Source organism: Lynx rufus, unplaced genomic scaffold (genome assembly GCF_022079265.1).
Source record: "Lynx rufus isolate CCGP_SWC_20201006 ecotype Redwood Valley unplaced genomic scaffold, mLynRuf1.p SCAF_5, whole genome shotgun sequence".
NCBI classification, from domain to species: Eukaryota; Metazoa; Chordata; class Mammalia; order Carnivora; family Felidae; genus Lynx; species Lynx rufus.
In genome coordinates, this window is record NW_025814867.1 from 121,052,986 (window position 1) to 121,060,085 (window position 7,100).

Sequence of the window (7,100 nt, forward strand, 5' to 3'; positions counted from 1 at the left end):
TGGGAGGGTCTAATACTGGCATCCAGTGTGTACAGGCCACGGGCACTGCTAACATTCTAAGGTGAATGAGACTGTCCTCAATACAAGGAATATCCAGCCCCAAATCTTAATTGTGCTGTGGTTGAAAAGCATTGCCCTAAATGTTTCTGTGGGCAGCCATTCGACTATGTAAAGAAATAAATTATGATGAGTATAATAAAAGAGCATGCCTGAAGGTAAAAATGTTTCTACAGATTTTTCTTATTATGAAATTTGTTTTTAATTGAAGATTGTTTAAAAGCAGTTTGCACTTTCTCCTCCAGCCATCCGAGATGCTTCAAGGAAAGAAACCTAAGGAGAAAAAGATGGTCCCAGCCCTTGCTGTCATGAAGAAGGTGGTCAGTCCTCTGTTTGAGAAAATGTCCAAGAATTTTGGCACTGGACAGGACATCCAGCCCAAAAGGGGCCTCACCTGCTTTGCCAAATGGCCCCACTACATCCGGCTTCAGAAGCAAAGGGATATTCTCTATAAAGGTCTAAAAGTGCCTCCCATGATTAACCAGTTCACCCCGGCCTGGACCACGAAATAGCCACTCAGATGCTTAAGCTGGCTCACAAATACAGACCAGAGACAAAGCAAGAGAACAAGCAGAGACTGTTGGCTTGGGCTGAGAAGAAAACTCTTGGCAAAGGGGATGTCCCCACTAAGAGACTGCCTGTCCTTCAAGCTGAGGTTAATACTGTCACCACCTTGGTGGAAAATAAGAAGGCTCAGCTGGAAGTGATTGCACATGATGTAGATCCCATTGAGCTGGTTGTCTTCCTGCCTGCCTTGGGTAGTAAAATGAGGGTTCCCTACTGTTTTATCATCTAGAAGGACAGGCCAGGGGGATCTGATCCACTGGAAGGCTGCACCACTGTTGCCTTCACACAGGTTAACTCAGAAGACAAAGGAGCTCTGGCTAGGCTGGTGGAAACCATCAAGACCAATGATACTGGCAGATATGATGAGATCTGCTTTCACCTGGGAGGCAACATTCTGGGTCCAAAGTTGGTGCCTCACATTGCCAAGTTGGAAAAAGCAAAGGCTAAAGAATTGGTCACCAAACCGGACTAAGTGTACACTGTTGATTTTTCTGTATGTAGAAGTAATAAAAAATCCTCTTTCACAAAAAATGGTGCGGGTTGCTAATGTCATAATGTTATCTGCTTGTTAGTCTCTGAACTTTAGATTGTGTGGTATTGTAAATTTTCTTTTCAAAATCTAGTTTGTGACCAGTCGCACCATTCCACGATTGCTCTGGAAGGCAATTTTAAGCTCTTTCCTAGATGTTCCAAGATGATAATTTCAGTGGATTTGTCTCATTTCCCAGTCTCAAAGGGAAAGAGAAAAAAATAATATTCATAACAAATCTAAGGATTTATCAGATGTCAGCAACTGCCACCTCCTTCTATTCTAGTTTAAAATACTCTTTAAAATCTTCTTTATTGCCAGCAACTATGTCCCTGCAACCATATTCTAATGCCTGTGTCATATCAAATCCCTTCTGATGCATACTGTCTTACCATAGCAGGACCTTCTACCTATCAGGCACTCTAATAAATGCCACATAGATCAAGCTAAATTGCCATACCACCTTCTTTCTAAAAGCTCCAGAATGACTTCTGTGGCTGAAGAATAATCAATTACTTACTCAATTCAATTCAACAAATATTTATTAAGCATCCATTCATTTTTGTGTTTTCTCCCCTTGAGGGCTGCTGTCCTTAAGAGCAGCTGGAAGCAAATGGCTTCCATTTATTAAAGACTTTTATTTTAAAGATGCTTAAGTGCAGTTCACAGCTCTTCAACTGCTCTTACCAAATCCTCAGAGGCTCCATTGTGGAGGAAATTCATGTTTTATCATACAGAAACAAGAGTAATGTGTTCCATTTTCATTTGGTCAAGAAAATATCAGCATTATAACTAGGGAAGGGATGTACAGAGTAGACATGGCATGTCTAAATATGTCATATATTACTATTATAAATAAGCTTATATACTCATTGATAATGTGAATTTATCTTTCCAAATGTTATCTATGTTAACTGTTATGCTGCATATTATAAGAAAAAACGCTTTATTTTGTTTATATTTTAATTACTCCTGATTTATATCAAGGTTTAGATAATACAAAAGACTGTTAAGTGTTTTGGATAACATATGCTTCTATTTCCAATAAGGACCATCATATTTTCCCTTTTTCTCCTGAGGAGCACCAAGAGTAGTTGGATGCCAATCTTAAAATAAATATTCTTTATTTGGATCAATATATAGATGATTCCTTCCAAGAACATTAGTCACAGTACTGCTGGGAACTGTCTCCAGATTTATCCCAGCCAAAAAAAAAAAGATAGAGCATCTTCTCTAGAGAACCCTTGTGGGTTCTTTTCTCCCACCTTGGAGTTCAAAAGACTACTCCCACTACATTCTCTTGGGGATGTCAAAAATAGTACCCTATCTGTCATCTGTCTTGGAGCCAGGGCTATGTTTCTCTTATAGGAGACTTATAGTTTTAGCATTCTGTAAGGTCGTTTCAAAGTCAACGTGCTGAGTCTGTCTGAGGCTACTACTGAAGACACCACCAGAGCACTTGTTTTCCCTTGGTTTAAACCATCAAAGTTCTGAGTAGAACTTATCCACCTAGTAGTGAAGAACTGCAGTCTAGGATGTTTATCTTTACTTACCTAATCTTTGATACTCTTCATAAACTTAAAAATAAGGGTTTATTACAACCACCAATGATACACTTATTGCCCACACAATATATTTCATTTTTTACAGCATGGTATTAAAATCTCTTACCAATCTGATTTTAATTGAGTTCTCTAGATGTTCTCCTCTCCTGGGTGCTTGTAAGAAATTATTTTATGTTCTGTTTTTTTTTTGTTTTTTTTTTTTGAGCATGGTCTTCTTTACACTACACTTTTGATGTTATGTCTCAAATACCTTTTAAAATTAGTATTTTTCTAACAAGAGGAACTATATGTACCACCATAGTGCCTAAGACTACAATTTGTACACAGTAGAAATTTAACAATGTTTGAGGAACTGGAAATAAGCAAAATGAAAGAAAACACAGTGGTATATTTTCATTATAAAAAGGGAAAAAACAATCAAATAAAGTATTGACTCATTTCTCAGCCCTGAAAGGCTATCTGTAGTTCAAGGAATGATGGCATTAGGACAATTATTCTTTTTGAATTATCCCACTGACCAAAAGACTTACCTACACCTGCATTTCTTTCCAAACTAACTGGCTTCTTAACCATTAGGAAACATGTTCACAAATCCATTGAAACTCTTGTACCAAAGGTCATTTAGAGTCTCCCCCAAATCTAAATATCTTATTTCTTACCTTTATCAATGTCCCTGCTGATGTTTGCCTCTCACACATACATCTTAAACCATTTCCATTACAAGACTTTGCGTCTTCTAAAATTCAGGTCTCACAAAGTAAATGTTTATAAATTGACTGCATTGAGTTGTAATATCCTCTTACTATATCATCACTGTCACAATAATAAGAAAAATACCCCATTCCTTATTTTAAAACTGTGTTCTGAAAATTGAGCCTTACATTATAGATTTCACAATCTATAGAGCATAAGGTAGTATTAAAATCAAATAAGTAAATATTACTCTTTTCATAAAGCACAATATATTTCAACTTTTTATGAAATAGTAAAATTTATGAAGAGATTGTTTTCTTATCTTCAAATCTAAACATACACAAAATAGCCATTAATTCAAATAGCTGTCTCAGCAGAAAGAGCTTTTTGAAGGCACTTGTGGGATTGGGCTAATCATTAGCAAGTTAGAAAGTGTCTCAGGAATGGAAATTACTGTGCATCTGGCTTCTCCCAGAAATCAGCTACATAATACATTGAAATGGAACATATTGCCTGTTAATTTTTTTTTCTTTGTGAAATCTTTAAATAAATTTGGAGAAGATATTACCCTATCATGCTTTCTCATAGGATAATATTTCAGGACCACAACTACAAACAAGAACAATAGAATGTATTACACAAACATGCTCTATTTTTATCTTTGTTGGTATTAATAATCACATGCAGCATTCATTTATAGAAGTGAATTTTTCATGGAAAATAATAAAAGTGTGTTCATGGTTCAGTAAGTGAATTTTGGATGCATAACCACACTTGACAGATTTTAGCCTCTAATGCCTTAATCCTTCCCCAGCATCACTGATGCAATCTCTGAAAAGCTAAGTATTAATTTGAGAGTATCATTTTTGTTTACATCATCTGGAAAGGAGGATTCAGAGCGCATCTTGTGTAAATTGCAATTATACATAGCATACTTTTTAGAGCCATTTTCATATAACATTTTACATAATAGAATTGTATTCACTTGATTTGGGGGGGCATGGGAATTAATGATACATTCTAAACATGATTCACTACAATTAAAATAAAGCAACTTGACTTTTAAACAGCAATAAAATACTTATAAAACTTATCAGGGAAAGATAAATTTTCATTGCAGATTAAAAATGAGAGCTTTATAAGAAAATAATGAAAGAATTAGGATTTCTAAAGCATTTAACTAAAAACTATTGGTATTTTTAATCCATCATTTTAAATTTATTTTGACATAATTTTTGTTTTGCAAAAGAGATGCAGTGACAGTATAGAGGGTTCCATATATCCTTATCCCAGTTTCCCCTAATGTTAGATCTTATAGACTTATAGTATATTAAGAATTAATATTTTATGTTCTTGGGTCCAAGCCAAGAAATCATGTTGCATTTATTTATCATCTCTCTTTAGTCTCTTAAAATCTGTGATTCCTTGTCATTGACACTTTTGAGGAGTAATGGTTAGGTATTTTGTAGAATGCCCCTCAACATAGGATTGCCTAATGTTTTCTCATGATTAGATGGGGTTATGGATTTTAAGGTAGAATACTAAAAGGAGAAATTACTTTCCTATCATATCATATTATTGGGTACAGATAACAAGGTAGCATTACTGATTAATTTGGATGTCTTGATTAAGGTAGTATCTGCCAGGTTTCTCCAGCATTTTTCTCTTTCTGGATTCTGTTGGAAGTGAGCCACAAAATCCAGCCCTCACTAAAGAGGAGGAGAATTAAGCTTCTCATCATGAAGGAAGTAGTTTCAAAGAATTGTGGTTATATGTTATAAATACTACAATCAATAAGTATTTTGGGGGAGACCCATGAAGCTATGTATATATCCTATATCTCCTTATAAATTTGCCATTAATTTAGCCTTTACCATTTTATTTCCTATTAATATTGATATATTATCTATATAAGAATATATATTTGCATATGTGATATTATTTAATATATATGACATTTAAAAAATAATGACATATTTTAAAAATATATAAAGTGTTTATATACTTTCAAATTAAAAGTGCATATATATGTTTTTAATTCTTCTCTTAGACATTTGATTTATATCATCTTATCCCCATATCTCCTATAGAATTCCTATGGGGAAATTGTGGGCAATGCTATATATATATATATATATATATATATATATATATATATATATATATGGGATAGGATAAGAAAGGGAAGCATTCTTAAAGAAATTAATGGGAATTTTTTTCTGTTGATAAACTTCTTGATATCTCTACAAAAGTTTAAGAAAATAGTGAATAATTAGGAAATGCAAATTTTCCCATGGAGGGACTTCAAACAGTCTACACTAAATTTACACTAAATGTTCCCTTATTCATTGAGAGAACTTCCCCAAGGTTTTTCAAAGGTGTGATACCTTGACATTTAATTTTCAATTTCTATGCTATCCACTCTGAAAGAATTTCATTAACTCTTCAGGTATATTACCCTCTCCAAAGTAACTCCCTCTCCTTTAACTCTCTCTAACTCTTCTACTTGTAGAACATATTATCTTATTTATTATTTTTTTTTCATCTCAATGAAAGATAAGCTCCAGAAGATGGATGGATCTTATCCATATTTTTTATACTCATTTGCCAACATGGAGGCAGCATTTCCCATTTAGTTGCCTTCTGATAGGTTTTTATTAATTAATTGAACAAATGAACTTTAGAACCATGAAATGTGTTTTTATGGAGAATTTTTTTTAAATCCAGTTGTATTTTATTCTTATAAATATCAATTTATTTGACTTTTTAAGTGGCTGTGGCATGCTCATTGCATGCATATTCTACTTTGCCTTCATAAAATTATCATCAGCTTATTCCTATATTATCAATCATTTTTTTCCATTAGAGTTTCTGCATTCCTTTAGACTTCAAATAAGTTTTTAGTCTGTTTTTTTCAGTTATTTTGCATCTTATGTACAAATTTATCAGAAATGAATCATAAAGCCTCTTTTTTGTCACTATGTAGTTCCATGAAAGTTTTCTATCACATACTCTTTTAAGCACTAATAACTTACACCCTGGAAGTAATAGTATCACATGGTTCCTAAGGATTTGTCACTATCTCAGCTAAAATCTTCTGGGTTACATTTCGAGAAGTATTGGATAATACATAAAAAGGTGATTAACATCAGAAGAAACAGCACTATACATTTGAAGCCTAAATTGTATTCTCATTCTTTAAAAAAACCATTTATTTTATTATTTAATTTATTTTATATTTATTTATATTTATTTTATTTATATTATTTTACTATTAATTTTAAGAAAAAGAGAGCATGAGCAAGGGAGGGGCAGAGAGAGAAGGAGAGAATTGCAAGGGCGCCCCTGTATTCTCATTCCTTACTCTTAATCAGGACATTTTACATTTACCAGTTCCTAAAATTTTTATACAGTTATTGTCCAATGTTGGTCTTTTGAGTGTCTCTGTTTTTAGACATCATGTTTGTCATGATCTCAATTGATTGATTGGTCAATCTCTCTCTTGCCCTCTCTCTCTGTCTCATAGTTTTTAGTCCAGTCCAGTCTCTCCCCAAACTGTGTCATTTGAGGAGTGCTTTCTAATAGTACATAAAAATCCTGTAGAACTTTGTTAATTATCAACAGCAATAGTGAAAGCTAAACATTTAAATTCAGAGAAAAATTATATCTAACTATTTAGAAGTGGACAA

General features: G+C 33.6%; 1 pseudogene; it reads left to right on the forward strand.

Annotated features, from left to right (window-relative positions):
- The first annotated feature begins 311 nt into the window (after positions 1 to 311).
- On the forward strand, positions 312 to 1,096 carry LOC124527267 (60S ribosomal protein L7a-like; annotated as a pseudogene).
- The last annotated feature ends 6,004 nt before the right edge of the window (positions 1,097 to 7,100 follow it).